Here is a 17496-nt window from a genome sequence, read left to right as displayed (position 1 = left end):
TTGAAAAGACCAAACAGCAAGACAGACATTCAGTTCGAAGTTCTGAAGAGTTGCGAGGACTCTACAGAAGTAACGGACCACGAAAGAAAGCTGGAAAGAGAGGACGCCGACGAGAAAACTTTGAACAACAAACTCTCTTCTCCCTGACGACGACGAAACAAAGGAAAAACTCAGAGACTTCATTTAAAGCTTACGAGAGACGTCTCGAAATTAGCTAAGAGTATGAAGTTTTACTAATACGTCGAGTAATTTGAATATCTTTCTTTTCTTTTAATCGTGTTTATGGCTTATAACCCAATCTAAGTTTAATCTCACGACTGATCGAAGCAGGTGAACTTATTCGTGGCCAGAGTAAGGAAACACTGCCGATACACCAGGAAGTCTTGGAATAAGTGAGTTTATTGAAGCGGTTTCAGTTCTGGAACTGCAGCAACCAGCGGAACTTTCGTCCAAACGTCCATATAGTTGGACGCTCCCACTCACGACACTGAGCCAGAGGATTCTGCCGCCGGCGTCATCACGCTCCGAGTACGCCAAGGCGACTCAACCGACGAAGAAAAGCCTCCATGCGGACTCAGCCTGGAAACTTCTGAGACCGCGAAATCAAGCAAGACGCCATAACTCCCAGGACCTCAGAGAGCCTTTGTACGCAACGAGTGGTGAGAATCGACGAAAAGTAAGCTAAACTTATGCATTTCCAGAGCTGAACACCGAATTAAGTTCTTGATAAATTCTGTATTAATTAAACCTTAGCTAGTAACTTTAGTCACAAGTCAGAAGCGCCTAGCTCACCTTTAAGCTCGAATCAGTTCCCCCTGCCGGACACCGTGAGATTACAAGGTTGTGCTATGTAATTAAATACTTCTCTTTATTAATAAAACTCTCATTATTTGAAATCACAGTGTTTACAATTTGTTTATTAATTTCCTGAAAATCCTGACGGACTCATTTAGCATGATTATTATTCATTCTCAAACTAATTATTAATGTTTTAATTGCTTAAGCCAATTATAAATCTTAATTTCATCAAGTCAAATATCAGAGATTGGAGGAGTTTGAATAAGGTCAAGGCTATAAAACAAATTATAAAATTATATGTATATGTATTTGTGGTGTACCTTACTACGCTACATATACAGCATATAAATTTTTGGCGCCCACGCGAGGCCAGGAAAAAGGCTTTTTAATGAACAAACTGAAAAACACTGAAACAATATCAGCTTGGGTTTATGAAACACTTTACGCTGTTGTGTTACTGAATAACGATTGAGATTCAAAGCTTGATGTGGGTAATTTCGTGTTGTGTTTGTTACTGCTGAAAAACTGTTCTGTGATATATACCGGTTAGAAAATAAGCTTGGTTGTTTTTGAAAGAGCGCGGCTCTGCGCCATTTTGCATGCATTAAATTGAGGCCTGGGCACGTCTGAACTGCGCGAAATTCCGCTGTAAGACTTTGCCGTCGGTTCGACCCCTCAGCCGCGAATCCCGGCGAGAGACCACCGAACCGAATACCCCCATTCGTTTTAAACTGGGTCGCTACCAGCGTTAATAACGAGATCGCGCGCTAGGCGATTGGGAGGTTATTAGACAGCCGAAAATACGGCTTGTGTGAAGAGCTATCTGCTCTTGTCAGCTGTTCCTGTTAAACTGAACTCGTATTCAGAAAGGAACGAACCCCTTTGAAGGGGCGGAGCTGAAACTAAGGAGGGAAATTCAAAACGCCCCCAAAACAGAGGAAGATAAATTCCCTCTTGTGGTATAAGTGCGTAATTGCAGGGAAAAATACTTCATAACTAGCGTCTATTGAAGCGTGTCCTCCCGTGCTCCTCCTTGTGGTCAAGTGGTGCTACCCTTGACGTTTGATTCCCGTACACCCTCTAGTGGTTGGGAGGTTGTCCGCCGAGACAACATAAGTGTTTAGCAGCCCTCTGGTGTTTAAAAGTTGTCATTACAGATGAAATTCTTTTAAAATACCTTAGTGTAAAATCTCTGTTCCCCTTTTTAAATTTTAAGTTTTATTTTTTTTTTGATAGAGTATCTGAGCGTTTAAAATCTTTATCCCATTTTAGATTTTAACCTGACCACGCCCTCTAGTGTTGAAACTTCCCGCTACAGTGGAAATTCCCACTTGTGTTATATTGTGTCTGCCGGTGCCGTGTTGATTGGGATTCCCACCAGCGCCGACTGGTGTCCATTGCTGCTATTGCATTGTAACTTGCTTGTCGCCCTCTGGTGTCCTAGTCTGGTATTACAATTTAAGTTCAACTTAAATACTGAAGCTCGCTGTTGCCATTCAGACTTACCTTCAGTACCCTCTGGTGGAGAAAACTTGCTATCGCAATTGAAATTGTCGACCAGTTCACACTGATAAGACCTGGTATCACAGCTCTAGTGGCTGTCTCTAAACTCTGCACATCTGAATAATTACAAGTAAAGGCTTGGAAGCATAATAAGTTGATACAACTACAGCAGACAGTGTGCAGTAATTAGAGATTGACACTTTAACTTGATACCAGATCACAAACGCAGTTAAAAGAGAGAGTCTTTTAATCTTGCTATTCTTAATAATTCTTTAATTCAGAAAATTCTTTTACTTTCATAATTCCTTAATTGGAAATTATATGTAGTAATAAATTTCACTTAATTTAAAATTCCTTCATCCAAATTTTTCGACAATTCTTTAATTCAAAATTTTTAATAATTTTAATTATTGAAAATTTTTTTTTTATTTTATATTTTTTTCTTCTCTCTCTTCTTGTATTCACTTGCGCATAGCAACTTTCACTCCACTCTCTCATACTAACAGACTTCCCTTAGAGATTCACAAGTTAACTCTAACACCATACATACTAGCAGTTACTCTTAGAGCACTCGATACAGGTGAATTTAGTTCAGATTTAGTTAGAAAAGGGATTAAACGGAATTAATCCTAACTAAATAGAAGTAAGTTACACCTCGCGGTCAAAACACAGTTAACATGGCAGAAGGGACTTTTCCCTCGGAAGTATATGTAGAAGGTCTGTGGGATGAGGCATTCTCTGTTCTGACCAGCATCACCAGTGATGTGATGCCTGGATTCGCAGAGACTGTGCAGAAGACCTCCCTGGTCGGCCGTGACCACATGGTGGCTAAGTGGGTAGAGAACCACTTAACCCACATGGCCAAGGGCAAGTCCCTAACGGAGGCATTAGGTCAAATAGCCATCCTCGCTTTAGTACAGCTCAGAGCCAGCGAACGTGAGCTCGAGGTATCACAGCGACAGCAGGCAAAGGTAGAGGCAGAGTTAAGTCAACTTCAAAGCGAAATAGCTGAAGGGAACACGCTGCCCCAGGTCACACCTGATGTGCCACCTAGTGCCGCTACAGAAAGACAAGGCCAGCAGGAAGATAGTGAGGATCAGGAACCAGACTCAGGGACCGTAACCTTTAGAGCTGCTGCAGCACCTCCTCTGGTATCAACGGGTATTTCCCCTTCCCCTGTGTCTCCTGTCAGTCGTCCCTTACAACGCCCTGCTAGACCCAGAGCACTGCAACCCAGTGTCTGGTCCCCTCAACCTTTACCCTCTCATGGTCCCTCATACAAGGAACTAGATAAAATCGCGCGTAATATAACCCGCTTTGATCCCAAACCTGACGGTTCTAATGATATCTTTTCCTACCTAAAAGATATTGACTTCTACCTCCAAAGGTTCCCCGGGATCACCATAGATGACAGACTATATGTGATTAAACTGACCTCCAACCGAGACGTCAGTAACTTCATTGAACGTCAGCCAGACTATGTAAAAGCGCGATATGATGTGCTGTGCCAAGCATTGGAGGAAGAATTCTCCAATCACCTGTCACAGACCGGACTGGCCGCTGCTTTGAACATAAAACAGCAACGCCAGGAATCCCCTCAGCAATATTATAACCGACTCAGACAGGCGTACTTCGGACCTAGAAATGACTCCGGAATGGAGGAAGAGTTAAATTTCAAATCACTATTTATCCAAAACCTCCATCCCCACACCAGTCATCAGTTGGGAGTCTCGGCTTGCCCTCGCACCCTGTCCAGCAGGCAGCTGCGTGATTTAGCACTCAGGGGTTTCCTAAAATCCCAACAAATTCCCAACAGGCGGTCCGAAACACCCCAAGTCCTCAATGTCGACTCCAACTCCCCACATTTAGAGTTAGAAGGTGCCACCCAGGCCGATCCACAAAGATCCGCCCTGGACCCTTCCTCCACTCCGTGGACCAGTGAGGGCCCGAAACCTCATCCGCCCTCACACCAATACAAGCGCTACCCTCCTCGCAGGCCAGACAGAAATCACGACAAAGATTTCTGGAACCCTCGGGACAGGGCTGGGTATGGTCGTAACTATTACCCTGTAGAAAACCGCGGTGCAGGCCGTGGAAAACCATCACATCCCCATAAGGGATATGAGCGAACAGCTCCGAACCAGCTTTCTGATTCCTATAGAGAAAAGAAAGAGAAATACTGGTATCAAAATAAAGAAAATCATGCTAAAGACAAGCTTAAAGGCAAGGAACTCAGCTCTAAAGAGTTAGAGGACATCCACCGAATGCTTGCAATGATTTGCAAAGAGAAAAAGAAAAAACCTGACGTTCTTTCTATCACCTCTTCGCAGTCTAACCCAAAGCCATCCTCTAACACCCCAGAAATGTTAGAGAGTTATGTAGGAGAAGTGACAAGCAAAGCTCCGTCTTGCAGCGCACCGTGCGATCTCCTCGTGACCCAAACAAACACTGAAAACCCAATGATACAGGGGGGTGACTTGCAACCACCCTCCAGTGCTGTTTTGGTTGTTCAGTTAGACGGTAAAGAAGGTTTAACGCCAAATGACCCCTCAGTCATTGAAGGCGACACACCCGTCCGACAATTCATGGGACACCTAACGGAGAAAGGGGTTGCACGCAAATTCTACTTGTCCACCATTGTGGAGAGAAGGCTAGTACATGAGGCCCTGTTGGACACTGCATCAGATGTCACGCTCATGTCTTCCGCCTTGTTCCACCAGGTTCGAGCCATTGCGCGGCGTGAAAATCGCGAGATACAGCTCCAAAACTGTTCTCTTAAAATTCAGCCGTATTCACATGCAGGCCTCACTATCCAATCTATGGCACTAATACACTTAGCCATTGGACCAATGACTTTAGTGCATCCAGTCCATGTGTCTCCTCTCGAAACAATTCCCTTCCTCATCGGCAAAGATCTCCTTAATCGCTTCGAACCACTGATTGACTTCAAAAGGTCAAAGATCTGGGCACAAGTGCGTGAGCCTTTACCCATCTGCACCCCACACCACCGGGAAGCTCAGTGTTGCCGTCTCGAAATCCGGCCTGAATCAATAGGAGATCCACCAAGTCAGATCCCTCACTTCGAGGAAGAGGAAACTGAGCCCATGGCAGCCACGCCAGAGACAGCAGTCTCTCCCTGGCCCCCTAGTGCCATGTTAGAACAACGGAACACATTCCTGTGCACTTTCACACAGCCGTCCACAACAGACGCTCCCGGCCTTCCCATCGTGAATGGTCTCACAATGCAGGACTATCATGTAGACAATGCAGTTCTGGCTCTATGGACCGACCAGTCCGCCATAAGCCAAACCCTCTTTAACACTCTGCACCTCACTCAACCGAATATTCCTTTGGTGAGCAGTCCTTCTCGCTTTCTTCTTAACCTGACATCAAAAGCAATGTCACCCACTGATGGAATTTGCGCTTTAACCGTCCAGTGGAACAAAAGGGTAATCACCCATTATTTCTTAGTCGTCCCTAACTTGCCGCACGACGTTTACATTGGAAGTGACTTCTTGGTGCGCCTCGACGTCCACGTAGACACCCTCAATGGCGTACTGTGGTCTTTGACTGATGTTTCAACGGAAACCTGGTCCTCTGATCTCAGCAACCTAGGCTCAGGACAAACTATTCCCGAGGTATGTCAGGTCACTAACCAAGGTTCACTTGTGGTACCTGCGAGCGCAGCAAATGTACCCATCCGCTTAGTCATGCGACCTGGCCAACACTTAAGCCACACGCATGCACTTTTCCAACCGTCACCTCAGTTCTTCGAACTAGGCCTCACCCTCGAAGCCACACCTTTGGTGGAGACGCGAGCAAGATCCACCTATCTATTCGTACGGAACGAAACCACTCAACCCTTGACGATCCCTCACTCATCCCCTCTGGGTTGGTTAGTCAGTACGAAATTCCATGACTTCGAGTTGCGAATTCCGATCATAGGACCAATGCCTGAATCCCTGCTTCTTGACCATGCAGAATCAAAGGTGTTCTACACTCATCCGACACGAGCTGTTGCTCTCTTCTCAGCTCTGGACATGAGTAACGACGCCATTTGCAGGATAGATCTCGCTGACGACAATCAAATGACGATCACGGTTCTTTCCATAGATTCATCCCCGGAATCCTCCCGGGAACCATCTCTTCTTCCCGAAGCGGGAGAAAACACTTCAAATCCACGTACTTCAAAAGAACTATCTGACTCCGAATTTCGTATCCAAGTCGAACAAGTTCTAAAGGAGGCCGACGCCCTCCAAAGCAAAGAAGAACGTGAGAAACTCTGTGAAGTGCTCCTTAAATATCAAAAATCTTTTTCCAAAGATTCAACGGACGGTGGTCTCACTGACATTCATTCAGTACGTATTCCCACTCGTCCAGGAGCACCACCCACGTTTGTCCGCCAATACAAAATTCCGTTGGCATCCTATGAACCGGTACAAGAAATCATTGATGACTTGCTGGAAAAGGGCATAATTCGACCCTGTAATAGCACATATTCGGCACCATTATGGCCTGTCATAAAACCAAATGGTAAATGGCGCTTAACCATCGACTATCGAAAACTAAATCAACAAGTTCCCTTGTCTCGATGGCCGATGACACAATTGGAGCAAGAACTTCCCTCGGTCCGAAACGCTAAATACTTTTCCACCATCGATGTAGCCTCTGGCTTCTGGACCATCCCGGTGCAAGCAGAAGACCAACACAAGCTCGCTTTCACTTTCGCAAACCGACAGTACACATTCACTCGGTGCCCTTTTGGATATGCCAACTCACCCGCGGAGTTTAACATCTTCTTAAACAAAGCATGTCCTGATGCCCGCGAGCGAGGCACCCTCATATATGTGGACGACATACTCATGCGTAACCACTCCCTACAGGCACACATTGACAAGAATGATCATGTTCTTGACCAGCTTACAACAGCAGGTGCGAAAATATCACTCTCCAAATGTCAGTGGTGCAGAACAAAAGTGAATTACGTCGGTCTGCTCGTAAGCACTGATGGTGTTGAACCACAAGTGAGTCGAGTGCAAGGGGTAACAAACCTCGCAGCACCCACCAATCTTAAGGAACTCCGCAGTTTTTTAGGAGTATGCAACTACTCACGACAATTCATAGAGAACTACGCGGACCTAGCTCGCCCACTTTATGACCTCCTGAAAAAGGATAATCCGTTCACCTGGGGCGAAACCCAGGAACACGCCATGCAGGCACTAAAATCGAAACTGTGCACGGCTCCATGCCTTGCCTATCCTGACAGTAGCAAAGAATTCTACCTAGAAGTAGGGTTCTCGGACCACTGTCTCAGCTCCGGTCTGTATCAATTACACGACAGAGACAAACGTGTCATAGCCTATGCTAGTAAAACTATGCTGGCTGCCGAAAACAAATACAGTGACTGTGAAAAAGCACTACTAGCAACAGTGTGGGCAGTCAAACATTTCTCCAACTACCTAGGTGGTCAGAAGGTGATTGTTGAAACTCATCATCAACCAGTCACTTTCCTAAACAGCCAACGAATTCGAGAGGGTGTAGTAACTAACGCTCGAGTAGCATCCTGGCTAATGGCTCTCCAAAGCTTTGACTTAGAGGTGCGTTACGCGCAAAACTACAAGAGCCCCCTAGGCACAGGCCTTGCTTCCTGCAGGCGATGCGAAGGAAACATTCCTTCCCAAGTGCCACAAACTCCAGAAACCCTCGTACCCACCATGGCTAACCACCACTATTTCGATCCTAACACATGCAAAGACCTTGTCACTGCGTATGTAGATGGTTGTTCGTTCCGCCGAGAACACACCCTGATGGCAGGGGTGGGTATTATCGGAATAAACGGATGGCCTCACGAACCCCTAAGTTTCAAATTGGGTGCTCAGTCCTCCCAATATGCTGAAATAGCAGGAATTCTCATCACAATCCAGTCTGCAGTCCAGAAAAGCGTAAAAACGTTGGTGATCTTCACAGACTCCAACTACGCGCGCCTAAGTTTCACATGCCACTTGAGACTGTGGAAAACCAACAACTACACCACGTCAAACAAAAAGCCAGTTAAACACAAAGAGCTTTTCGCGGCATGCGAACACTTGGTAGACACACATGACCTGCAGATCTACTGGAAGAAAGTGAAGGGTCACTCCCGAGTCCCGGGAGATGACAAAGAATTCAATGATCAAGCAGATAGCTTAGCCAAACAAGGGGCCCGCGAAGGCACATCGTGGACATTCGATCCCTCCCTTTTTCCAAACCCACCCGACATCGAAGTCCTAGCTGTCACACGGTCTCGAACAGTAACGAAGGCGTCGCCTGACAATGCCAAAACTACCATTGTCTCTATTAACCCTGCTTTTTCGGACGCTGACTTAGTTGCTCTCCAAGCTCGAGACCCATCCATTTCTAAAGTGCTTAGCCACATCTCTGACCCATCTACTAATCCCATCGCAGCACAAGATCTTGACACCATACCAGGCCTTAAAGACCTATACGGCGCCAGAGCGTCCCTCCAAGTCGTCAAAGGCTTGCTAGTTCATGCCACTGACTCGCACACTTCACCTACGTTCGTGGTTCCTCAGTGCCACAGGGGGGTGATGCTGATGCACGCCCATGACTCCCCATCTGCGGGACACAAAGGGGTCAAAGCAACACACCATGCGCTCAGGCAGGTGGCATATTGGCCCCACATGGTAAAAGATGTGGCTGACTACATTAAAGGCTGTCTGGTATGTTGCCAATTTCAACCCTCGAATCCTCTTCATAGAGCTCCTCTGCAAAAGAAAGGAGTATCCTTCCCTTGGTCAAACCTCCAGATAGACTGGGTTGGACCACTCACTCGAACAGTAAGAGGTAACAAGTACTTCCTCACAGTCACGTGTGCATTCACTAAATGGGTAGAATGCCTCCCCGCACCGAATGACACAGCGCTAACCACTGCATACTTACTGATGAACCATGTCTTCTCACGGTTTGGCCTACCCAGCCGTGTCGACTCTGACAGAGGGACACATTTCACAGCTGAGGTCATGCAGCAGCTCTGGCAACTCTTAGGAGTAAAAGCCAGCCTTCACATTAGTTACCATCCTCAAAGCTCAGGTCAGGTAGAACGAGCCAACCGAACTGTTGTTAGCATACTGAAAAAGTACGTAGCAGCAAACCAACGAGACTGGGATGTCAAACTCCCCCTCGTACTGATGGCCATACGGGCGACCCCACACGACGCGGTCGGGGTCTCACCCTTTGAGTTGATGACAGGGAGACAAATGACTCTGCCTCTACATCTGTTATATCAGCCAGGTGAAGCTAACATAGCCGTAGCCTACACCACTCATCAGTATATGGAGGACCTGCAGAAACACCTCAAAGCTACTTTCGCCTTTGCCCAGCAGAAACTGGAAAGAAGTGCAGAAGGTCGCAAAGCGTACTACGATCACAAAGCATCCCACGATGAACTCCAAATAGGGGACAAAGTATGGTACTACATCTTTGTCCAACCTGTTGGAAGGTCGCGAAAAACAGGGGGGAATTTGGCCCGCAAATTCCTACCCCGATGGTCCGGTCCCTATAAGATAACAGACAAACTGTCCCCCGTTGTTTACAGGATCAAAATAAACAAAGCTCGGGGCAGTACCGAATTCAAATGGGTCCACCGCAACCAAATCCGACCACACACAACCCCCATGGGACTTGTAGGGGATACTAACGCTTGTGTTAGATCATAAACGACAGAACCAAAGGCAGGAAGGGTGTTAGTTAACAAACAACTATAACCTTCTACTCACACCTTAGTTCTCCTATCCCTTTTCTCTTTTTCTCTCACTCTTTAGCAGGCAACGAGCTTCTAACCAGACTGAGGACACTCAGGGTGCAAGACCCTAGTCCCTCATCGTCAATTATTGTAGAGTGCTTACCCTAGAAAATTATCAAAAGGGGGGTATCGTGAAAATTTGTATAATTTGTCTAAACGACTCGCCATAAATACCCTAAATCTAACCATGAGCATCTCTTCCGGTAGGATGGCCCCGCTGCTCATTCTCCTGATCGTCGGCTCCCTAGGAACCGCCGTGCTCCCTGAAGTGATCAAACCAGGTCCTGACTCAGGAATAATACTGAAAGACCAGCCGGGACTGCTAATCACTAATTGCCGCCTCCATACCCAGAGAGTATTTGTACAGGTGAATCCCGCCGAAGCGTGTAGCAAAAACCTACCGATAACCACTCTGCAGACTGGCCGGAATGGAGTTAGATGGACTGAGGAAGCTATCAGCCATGCTGAAGCCGACGTAACTCACATGCTCCGCCAGCTACAAAAGTTTACCGTGACGCAATCAGAACTAAATGGCTTTAATAAACGACCTAAACGCTTCATAGGCGGATTGCTAATGGCAGCTGCAACTGTGGGATCACTACTGAGTCTCGGAACGTCCGCCGTCAATGCCGTCAATGTAGCCACTGTTAAACGTCAAGTAGGGGAATTACAAACGGAAATTCCGAACATTAAAACCCAATTAGACAAACAGCAGCAGCACCTGCAAACAATTGGGCAAACCCTACGTGGCACCGTCGTAGTGCTCAACGCTCACAGTGTCGCCTTGAACAAAACGCTCCAGACGGTTAACTCCATGCTTTCAGTAGTACAACTTGACCTTGCCCACATCCAGCTTGTGAATATGTTATTGTCTGATATGCTACAAGAAATCAGCTCCTCGGTAGATAGCCTAGCCATGGGGAGAATTCCTCCCTACCTGGTGCCTCTATCCTTAGTGCAAGAGATTTTATCTACAGCAACTCGAGAAGTAGTTACTGACCTACAGGCTCACCTAGCCTATACCTTAGGTAGCGCCATCCCAATTTATGTTAATCCTCAAGACCGAGAATTAGCATTCATTGTTAACCTTCCCATAATGGCGCCTGAAAACATATACCATTTGAAAGATGTTGTCAACGTTGGTTTCTGGCAAGATTCTGCCTACGTTCGTGTGAAAACAACATCTCTTGAAGCATACCAAGACGATAACCCTGACCTATATCTGGTACCCAATTTGCTTATGTGCACACTCACTAAAGACATTCACTACTTGTGCCCTAGCAAACCTTTCATTCGTGACAGCGCAAATGGGATCTGTGGCCTCAAGCCTATGATGAGTAATACTCAATGCCCGGTAGTCGTTACGCCCCGACGTTTGGTAACCAGTACTCAAGCTGAGATTGTTGGAAATCGTTGGTTGGTTAACACCCCCTTTAGAGAGGCCCTACTAACCTATGATCAACATGACACCTCAGAAAGGGTACTCCTTCCTAGCCAAACCTTCTGGGTAGATGTCCCCGTAAACGCAATCTTACATGTAGGAGACCTGGCCCTGTATCACCTAAACCCTGACCAATATGAAAGCGACATAGAAATCTCAGAGTTCTTCTCCAAACACACCATCGAGCTAGATACTAAAACACTAACTCGCCTAGAATATGAGGGAACCCAAGTCATTGATCTAACCCCCATAGATAACACTCTTAGAGAACTGTCGTCTCAACCCCTATGGCCAGTTCAGCCTGTCACCTATGCATGGTCCACCCCGGACACCTTACTAGTTACCCTGGTAGGATTAGGATATCTTTTGACCTTTGGTATAGCTTGGTTCTATTTCAAACGCACTCAAGCCCTCCAGAGCAGGTTAGAAACTTGGTCTAATAAAATGGTCAAATTCGTCAGACATAAAAGAGCCCAGAGAGGTGAAACCCCAAGTTTTAGATATGAAGCCGAAGGCCATGTCGAAGAATCGGCTCTCGAGGTTGCGTTTGAACAAGACCTGCCCCTAAATAATTAGGATCCCTTCAGCATGCAAACATACACATTCCATATACACCCATACACTAATAGGAATACATCAGCTCTGGAAATGTGTTTGAATATGCTTGCTGATCTCACCTTCCTCCACAGCAAAAGTTCTTTTCAGCTCCATGATCCCTGACGAACCATAAAACTGAAAAGAAAGGGGGGAATGTAGTGGAGCATGGACCAAATATGAATACTGGACAATGAAGGAATAATGAAATGAAAGGTTTTGAATCAAACCTTTCTCACTCTGACCAGGACTTCCGTCTGGTCCCGAAGTCAGCATTCCACAGGACTGTTTGTGCCCGCGGGGGTGCAAAGCCCCACAAACACGCACACACATAAGATCTAACATCAAAGACTAGAGAGAGACACTTTAAAAGTAACACATGGCCCCAACAACCCCCGTCTCTCTTTTAACTAACAGGAACTGTCGAAGATAACCGATTTTATAATGCTTTCAGAGACAGGAACCTCAAACACAAGGAAGGGTTATAATCCCGTTTATGACGAAATGGCACCTCAATGTCTCGTTATCTTTCACGGGGATCAACAAATGTTCAAACCAAAGTGACCTCGAGTGAACTCCCGTGAATCACCAGCCGAAGCACGGATCAACAGCGACACCAAATGGACACTGGCGAAACTACGCCTCGCTCGGAGTCGCTGGAAAACAATAGCGGAAAATAATCAAACTCTGATTATTTGTGTATTAAACCTATGTATTGATGTCACTTTCTGTACCCTCAGATGAATGCCTACCTCCTAATGAAATGTGTATATTGTGGACTGTTTTCTATCATGAAGAGAAATCCTACCTCTGAATAGGATTAAACGAACTAATATACTTTCCCAGCATAGCATCATAAATGGGACGTAAAGATGAAACCTTATGTAACTGTCTGATGTTAATAGTCCAATGTACTCATTGTTATATGTTGATAACGGGTATAAGAATTTTGATACGAGAAATTCATATTCTTTATGTGAGAATCAATGATTCAAACCCCCTTCGACTCTCTCCCCCTAGCGAGAGTCACGTGAGACTGAATTTGTGTCCAATCAGAAAGAAGACTCCGCCCGTTAAGGCGTGACCGCGCCAGCCTTGAAAAGACCAAACAGCAAGACAGACATTCAGTTCGAAGTTCTGAAGAGTTGCGAGGACTCTACAGAAGTAACGGACCACGAAAGAAAGCTGGAAAGAGAGGACGCCGACGAGAAAACTTTGAACAACAAACTCTCTTCTCCACGACGACGACGAAACAAAGGAAAAACTCAGAGACTTCATTTAAAGCTTACGAGAGACGTCTCGAAATTAGCTAAGAGTATGAAGTTTTACTAATACGTCGAGTAATTTGAATATCTTTCTTTTCTTTTAATCGTGTTTATGGCTTATAACCCAATCTAAGTTTAATCTCACGACTGATCGAAGCAGGTGAACTTATTCGTGGCCAGAGTAAGGAAACACTGCCGATACACCAGGAAGTCTTGGAATAAGTGAGTTTATTGAAGCGGTTTCAGTTCTGGAACTGCAGCAACCAGCGGAACTTTCGTCCAAACGTCCATATAGTTGGACGCTCCCACTCACGACACTGAGCCAGAGGATTCTGCCGCCGGCGTCATCACGCTCCGAGTACGCCAAGGCGACTCAACCGACGAAGAAAAGCCTCCATGCGGACTCAGCCTGGAAACTTCTGAGACCGCGAAATCAAGCAAGACGCCATAACTCCCAGGACCTCAGAGAGCCTTTGTACGCAACGAGTGGTGAGAATCGACGAAAAGTAAGCTAAACTTATGCATTTCCAGAGCTGAACACCGAATTAAGTTCTTGATAAATTCTGTATTAATTAAACCTTAGCTAGTAACTTTAGTCACAAGTCAGAAGCGCCTAGCTCACCTTTAAGCTCGAATCAGTTCCCCCTGCCGGACACCGTGAGATTACAAGGTTGTGCTATGTAATTAAATACTTCTCTTTATTAATAAAACTCTCATTATTTAAAATCACAGTGTTTACAATTTGTTTATTAATTTCCTGAAAATCCTGACGGACTCATTTAGCATGATTATTATTCATTCTCAAACTAATTATTAATGTTTTAATTGCTTAAGCCAATTATAAATCTTAATTAATTTCATCAAGTCAAATATCAGAGATTGGAGGAGTTTGAATAAGGTCAAGGCTATAAAACAAATTATAAAATTATATGTATATGTATTTGTGGTGTACCTTACTACGCTACAACCGCGAATGTAGGGAGTCGAGAATGGAGTGCTAAGTTGTGCAATGTGTTTATTTCTTCTTATTGAAACCAATCCTGCACAACTGGACATCTGAACATTCATTCATTATCTGTAACCGCTTATCCAATTCAGGGTCGCGGTGGGTCCAGAGCCTACCTGGAATCATTGGGCGCAAGGCGGGAATATACCCTGGAGGGGGCGCCAGTCCTTCACAGGGCAACACACACACACACACACATTCTAGACATATTTCTTTTGAACCAATTGAGTCACCAATGCACCTGCCAACGTGTGTTTGTGGACTGTGGGAGGAAACTGGAGCACCCGGAGGAAACCCACGCAGACACGGGGAGAACACACCAACTCCTCACAGACAGTCACCCGGAGCGGGAATCGAACTCACAATCTCCAGGTCCCTGGAGCTGTGTGACTGCGACACTACCTGCTGCGTCACCGTGCCGTATTATATATTTTATTGCAGCATTTTCTTCACTTGGACATTTGGAACATTGTCATTAGCATCATCTTTTTAGTCTTTACTTTTATTTCTCAACCTGTCTAATTACCCTTAGATATCTCTAACCACTCACAGGTAGTAATTATTAGTCATTATGAAATAAGTGGTACCTCTCATATGTGAATACTTATTTGTCTGAACCTCAAAACAGACGTTTAAATACATATGAAAATTGCATAAGCTTCTAATAAATATTATGCAGACAAATGGCATTACCTATGGAAATCTGTATGTTCTTAAAATTAGAAGATGTTCATGACCAGGCAGGGATGCTTATTTTTAAGGCACTGTACACTTAATAGCACTGGATTTTATTATTGTTTTGCAGTCAGCTGTGCACTACATAACAATCCATCATGTCATAGTTGGCATAACATTACCACTCATTGTGGCTGAGAATAACCATTATGAATAACAAAATTAACGATTTTTGGGACAAGATATTAACTGAATGGAGAACAATATTCTAATGAATCCTGAATGATATCCTCTGTTCACCCTACCATTCATAATAGTCTGCCAAGCATTGACAACAATGACAAACTTTAAATCAAATCAGGAATAAATCAAGTAATCTTAACAGATACCCTCAGCGGGAAAACGAAAAAAGGGCCTGAACAGTATAATGAATAAAAAACGTTACATGCATATTTAATGTGCTACTCAGTGTCTCTAAACATGTCTGCGTTCAAGTGCCACACAGTGCTTAGAAGGCGAGGCTAGATATGGGCGCAGTTGGATGTCCAACTCCGCCTTCCTACAGGCTGCAGTGAGACATAATTGGAAATTCTTGCAACAAATAAAGAGAATAACCGTTTAACTGAGACCACATGTACTGAGAATGATAAAGTTTTTTTTATAGGCTTTAGACATATAGGCTACTACTCACAAGAGGCATGACAGTAAATATGGGTTCATCAGCACAGCTCAGTGCTGGGGTGCTATATATTCTTCACCTGGCATTAGGTTCATGTTTCTCTACTCCAGAGAATCTATTCTATTGTCAGTATTTCTCTACAGGGATTAGAGAGGCAGTGTGTGCACGTTTGCACATCTGTGTTAGTAATGGGTGCAACTTAATGTAGAATACATTCATTACAATTTTGTCCTCAAATATTTGTACATATGATGTATTTCTGAAATAAATGAAACTGAATAAATGAACTATATAAAATAAACTGATCGCCCTAAGGGCTGTGCAGTGTTTTCTTCGATTGTTTTGCAAACCAAGGTATATGACCTCTGGCCTCTTTAGTGCTCAAACCCTGATTTAACTGCATTAAATTGTCTTTTGGTACTGCTAAATGAGTGTAATGCAGAGATTGTGCTTATGATTTCACTTACTGGGTCAATAGATAGGCTACAAGAGATAGAGGTTTCCAATACTTTGCTAAAAATACCAGTTTTTGGACCTTAGCGACTGCAAAAAACTATTTACAATCAATTATCGTGCATCACCTGCAGAACCGTTTCCCCAATTACTCTTCACTGAATCACCTAAAACATCCCCTAACCATTGTAGAGCCTCTGCCATGTTTGCACCCCTCCAACCCATTCTCCTACCATACTCTTAGCTCAGTTCACCTTTGCAGCAGAGTGTTAAAATCCCCAATATTATTAGTTAAAATCTTGACATACCTGTTCCCAGTGATGCAAATCTCCAATACATCAGCATAAGCTAATAAAATTTGGAAGATTTATCCAGTGGGCATATGGCGACAGACAAGACAGTGCACGAGGTTCTGGAGACTTTGGCAATTAATTCAGTGGGAAGGATGATGGCACAAGGGCTCATTGTAAGCCTATGGGAAAAATGTGACAGGTTTGTCTTGGATATCTTAAAAAGCCTCCAAGTTAAGCACTTATTGAGTGTATACCTGTGAGTGTGTAGTGCCCTTTGATGGAGTTTTCTAAGGGAGTTTATTCTGGACTTTCAGACAGAGTTTGGTCTGAAGAATGTTTTCCAAGGTAGTTTGGCCAAAAGGCCATTTGCTCTGAAGCCAGATGTTTAAATACACAAGTTCCGAAACATGACAATGGTTTTCCCAAAACTCAAACTTGTTTAGTATGAGGAATGATACTGTTCTGTTCAATGCTTGAGTACCGACGCCGAAGTCTGAGGATGTCCTAAAATGGACACCACAGCCTTGCACCCAGTGATTCCAGGTGGGCTCTGGACCCACTGCCACCCTGAAATTCATAAGTGGTTAAAGACAATAAATTAACTGAATAATTTAACTCAGATGCACCATGACCCTGAGCAAGATAAAGTAATACTTTTTTGTAATTACTGTAAGTACAAGATTTTGTGGTTCATTTTGTTGTACAAGTTATGAATAAGTGCTATCCAGTGCTTTTCAGCAGATTACGTCAATGGATTCTTTGAGATCTTTCCTTTTGTATCTCTAAAAGGAAGAGAGAGTAAAGAACATTCAGCATCACATTTAAGGCAGAAACCCTCCATCAGTGTTGTGCTATGAAACTCTTACTCAAGTCACTGAGGAGTTTGGTGTGTTACCTCTGTGCCTGTGTGGGTCATGTGTGTGATGCACGATGCCCTGCACTGGAAGTGTTCCTGCCCAATGATGACCTGGAACATGAAGTAGCAGTT

Source organism: Hoplias malabaricus, chromosome 10, assembly GCF_029633855.1.
Source record: "Hoplias malabaricus isolate fHopMal1 chromosome 10, fHopMal1.hap1, whole genome shotgun sequence".
In the NCBI taxonomy this organism is placed as follows: domain Eukaryota; kingdom Metazoa; phylum Chordata; class Actinopteri; order Characiformes; family Erythrinidae; genus Hoplias; species Hoplias malabaricus.
Note: the sequence above shows the minus strand (reverse complement) of the source record.